We start from the raw sequence: 4,392 nt of genomic DNA on the forward strand, positions 1-4,392 counted from the left end.
TGCTGAGAGCCCCCACCATGGCTTTTTTCAAGGGCCCCAAGTTCTGAAACCAGGAAGGAAACAGCCTTGCCCCCTGGGCCTATGTTAGGCAGCTCTCTGAATCACCTTCATATCATTCTCTTTTCTTGAAGGATAGCCCATGTTAGCAACCCTCCTTCATTCTATCCCATTTTCTTGAAGCTAGCAGCATTTCTGGTGGTATAATCTCTATTTCTGGCATCTGCTGAGATGACTGATTGGATCTATGGTTCACACTCATCTTAATCTCATTAAAAGGCTGTTCAGCCACCCACACCCTTAGAGTTCTCTTCAGAACATCTATGTCATTTTTTTTGCGATGGATAGTTTGAGAATTTTCCAGTCTTTAAGTTCCAGTTCCTTTTTGCTTAAAGATTCTTTCTTCAACTCATCTCTTTCCTCTTGTATTTTATTAAAAGCAGTAAGGATGACTAAAGCTACATCTTCAATACTTTGCTTTAGAAATCACCTTTGCTAAATACCCAGTTTCATTGCTGGCAAGTTTAATCTTTCACAAAACACTACAGCACAATTCAGCCAAGTTCTTATCCACTATATAATAAAGAGCACCTTTCCTCCAGTTTCCAATAACCTATTCCTCACTTCTACTTGAAATTTCATGAGAATAGTCTTTAACATTCACATTTCTACAAACATTCTGCTAAGTATTTTCTAAGAAGATGCAGGCTTTCTCTCTAGCTCTCTTTTTTTTTCCTGAGCTCTCACCAGAATCACCTTTAACATCCGTGTTTCTACCACTAGTCCCTTAATGGCAATATAGACTTTTTATTAGCATGCACCTCAAAGCTCCTCTGGCCTCCACCTATTTTCCAGTTCCAAAGCAGCTTCCACATTTTTAGGTATTTGTTACAGCAGCATTCTACTTCATGGTACCAAAATCTGTATTTGTCAGGGTTCTCTGGAGAATCAGAACCAATAGGATGAATATCTATATAGAAATAGATTTGTTGTAAGGAATTGTCTCACACATTTATGGAGGTTGACAGGTCCCAGAATCTGCAGTCAGCAACCTGGACCCACAAGAGTTAATGATGTAGTTGCAGTCCAAGTTCAAAGGCCTGAGAACTAGGAGAGCCAATGATGTACAGTTAACCCTTAAACAACATCAGTTTGAACTTTAAAAGTCCATTTATATGCAAATTTTTTCGCTAAATACTTACTACACCATCCAAGGTTGGTTGATTCTGCAGATGCAGCTTTGCAGATGAAGGGCTAACTGTACAAAGTTATGCTTGGGTTTTTTTTTTTACTGAGTTGAGGGTCGGCACCCCAACAGTGGCATTGTTCAAGAACCAAGTATAGGCAGGAGGATGGCAGCTCAGCCTCAGAGGCATTGCTCTCACTTTGCAAAGCAGCTGTGGGGTGACTTTTGTGATGGGGATAAGAAGGCGATTGATGAACCTTCTTTTACAACTTCCATGGAGTGAGACATGCAAGTGGTGAAAGGGTCTTCTCTGCTCAGCCCTGCAGGGCTGGGGCTGGAGGAGATGCCATCCAGCCCACAACTGCTGTGGTGGTTGCAACCAGAGAGGTGCTCCATGTTCCAGTATGCACAGTACCGTGCTGTGCTCACTGACTCTGTGCACCTCCCCTGGGACCTGTTGAGAGCCCCTGGGGCCAGGAGCTTCTCCAGAGTCACAAAGTGTAGTTTAGGAGGCTCCCTTCCTCGTTGGCCTTGAAAGTTCCCTCAAAGGCAACACTTAAAACCTTTTACTCTGTAGTTCCTGTGAGATTTCCATTGGTTTCCATCTGCATTCTACCTATGCTGCCCTGGCTGCCTTGAGAGGTCACTTCTGCCTTTCCAGTGACAAAATGGTGTGTTTCTTCTTAAAAGCAAAAGCCATAGTAGATGCACCTGAGATGGATATTCACAACACATCTCTACCAGAAATGGTTGCAGATCTGAAAGAGAAGATGATGTTAGTGCATACTCATTTAAATTTGCTCTTGAAGATTCTAAAGGAAGTGACTCTTGATCAGTTCAAGGCAAAAGACTGATCCAGAATCAAACCTGGAGTATCAGGGTCAGGCCTTATTGCTGTCTTCAACAATAGGTGCTATTTGATCACTTCTCAAGAAAGATCAACTTCAAGAATGGATGGGAGGGGCTTCCCTGGTGGCTCAGTGGTAAAGAGTCTGCCTGCCAATGCAGGAGATGTGGGTTTGATCGCTGGTCCAGGAAGATCCTACATGTTGTGGAGCAACTAAGCCTGTGACCACAGCTATGAGCCTGTGCTCTAGAGTCCAGAAGCTGCAGCTACTGAATCCACATGCCACAGCTATTAAAGCTCACGCACAAAACGGCCCATGCTGTGCAACGAGAAGCCACTGCAATGAGAAGCCCACGCACCACAAGTAAGAGAGTAGCCCCTGCTCACCACAACTAGAGAAAAGCCTGCACAGCAATGAAGACCCAACACAGCCAATAAATAAATTAAATTATAAAAAAGAAAAAAAATCAGCTGTAGCTCCAGTCCAAGAACTGGTGGTCTCAAGATCCAAGAAGAACCGATGTTTCATCTCAAGTCCAAAGGCAGGAAAAAACTGATATCCTAGCTCAAAGGCTGTCAAGTAGGAGGTGTTCCCTCTTACTGTTTTTGTTTCTTCAAGTCCTCAACTGATGCATAAGCCCCACCCACATTAGGAAGGCCAATCTGCTTTACTCAGCTACTGATTTGAATGTTTACTTCAGTCCAAAACACCCCCACAGACACATCCAGAATGATGTCTGACCAAATATCTGGGCATCCCTTGGCTCATTCAAGTTGATACATAAAATTAAACATCACAGTTCTCAACCTCATAAATCACCTTAGATACATAAGTGCACATTGGAATCCCACTTTAAGTTGGAGCTTTAAAAACATACCATTCTATAGTCCTACCCTCAGAAATCCTTAGGTAATTGGTCTGAGGTGCATCTTAGAAATTTTCAAAGCTCCTCTGATGACTCTTAAAATGAAGTTAAGGTGGCCAGATAAAGTGCTTCAGCAAGCTATCTTTGAAGCAGAGAAGTCACACGGGAGCACTTTATGTGTGTGGCTCAGCCACCACCAACTAGCCACTAAGAGACTGTTAATTCAATTAGTTGAGGGTCCTTTATACATTGCTAACCATAGCAGCAAAGAAATATGAAGCAATTTAACAACATGCTAAGTACACATTACAATAAAACTGAAATCAAAGGTACAAAGCTTTGGGGGCTGGGAATAGAGATCCTTTGGATGGGGAAGGTAATTGCTTAAAAATGTTGTGTTAGTTTCTATTGTACAACAATGTGAATCAGCTGTAAGTATACATATATCCCCTCCCTCTTGAGCCTCTCTCCCACTCATCCCCATCCCACCCCCTAGGTCATCATAGAGTACCAAGCTGAGCTGCCTGTGCTATACAGCAGCTTCAGTGTTGGGGTATTATGTTAAATTTTCATGTTGATAACATATAGAGCTATGACATGGGCTTCCCCAGTGGCTCAGTGATAAAGAATCCTGCCAATTCAGGAGATACAGGAGATAGGAGTTCGATCCCTGGGTTGAGAAGATCCCCTGGAGGAGGGCATGGCAACCCACTCTAGTATTTTTGCCTGGAGAATCCCATGGACAGAGGAGCCTGGTGGGCTAAAGTCCATAGGATTGAAAAGAGTTGGGCACGACTGAAGCAACTGAGCACACAGAGAGAGCTAAGACATGAAAAGCTTGTGTTTCATAATTTATGTTTTTTTATTCCGTGCGCTTTTAATCATTTAGCTGTTTGACAGTTACTACTATTTCCTCTGTAAAGCTGGGGACACTTGCCCTCCCTCTTTTTCCCCAGCCCTGTGCCTTCAGCCAGGAAGGGAGGGATCACTAAAGGGGTTGCTCACAGGACCCTGGTGGCAGCTGCTGTTCCAGGCCCTGGTCTGAGCCATGAAGTTCAGCCTCCTGTGTGGGGAGGAGCTGGGAGGATGACAGAGGAAAGGAACTCTCCTTGGCTGAGAAAGACAAGGGCCTCGGTGTGAGTAACTTTGTATGTGTAGAATAGTAGTTTTGGTCCTTTCCATGGTGATGCTAAGAACTGAGAGTGACACTCCCTTCTCTGAGCAACCCTTACCCACTCTGGGGTAGCGTTAAGTAAGGCAAACCAAAATGGCAATGTACTGTCTAGGTGAGGTTTTGTACAGTATTTGCTCAATATCAGTCCAGAGACACACAGAGGTACATAGAAGTGTTTTGCATGGTAAACAAGGGCCACATTGTTTTGTTCCAACTTTTGCCATTGAAGAATTATGCAAAAACTCCCAAGACTAAAAGATGCCGATTCCTTAAAGAACTTACTGATAACTTGGAAAACCATGGAACCAACCCTGTAATGTAG

General features: G+C 43.5%; 1 pseudogene; it reads left to right on the forward strand.

The window, feature by feature from the left end:
* Positions 1 to 568: 568 nt before the first annotated feature.
* Positions 569 to 3,550, forward strand: LOC102414429 (annotated as a pseudogene).
* Positions 3,551 to 4,392: the final 842 nt, after the last annotated feature.

The sequence above is a fragment of the Bubalus bubalis genome, chromosome 10 (assembly GCF_019923935.1).
Source record: "Bubalus bubalis isolate 160015118507 breed Murrah chromosome 10, NDDB_SH_1, whole genome shotgun sequence".
Classification (NCBI taxonomy): domain Eukaryota; kingdom Metazoa; phylum Chordata; class Mammalia; order Artiodactyla; family Bovidae; genus Bubalus; species Bubalus bubalis.